This window comes from Nanorana parkeri, unplaced genomic scaffold, assembly GCF_000935625.1.
Source record: "Nanorana parkeri isolate BGI_ZX_2015 unplaced genomic scaffold, ASM93562v1 scaffold2300, whole genome shotgun sequence".
NCBI classification, from domain to species: Eukaryota; Metazoa; Chordata; class Amphibia; order Anura; family Dicroglossidae; genus Nanorana; species Nanorana parkeri.
Genome location: NW_017308568.1, coordinates 5,632 through 5,953, shown reverse-complemented (window position 1 = coordinate 5,953; position 322 = coordinate 5,632).

Genomic DNA, 322 nt, shown 5'->3' with positions numbered 1-322 from the left:
ACGCCGGTCTCCATGGCAACTTTGGGCTTTTCTGGCCGCCGTTAGGAGAGGGGAGACCTCCGTCTCGGAAACACCGATGATACTGAAATGTTCATTGTCGGCGAGCTCCCGGGGGCTGCCGAGGTGCCTGGAAGCCGTAATAATTGTTCCTGTCACGTCTGCACTCTGCTGCAATCTGCCCTCGGTGTGCAGCGTTTCCGTTGCCATAGAAACTGGGTTCTCCAGTTGCCACGGCAACCTGATGCTGCAAGCCTCGGGTACACCGATATGCGCCTGCTATGGGGTCATGGAACATTCGCGCGGTTCAATGGGGGGGGGGGGG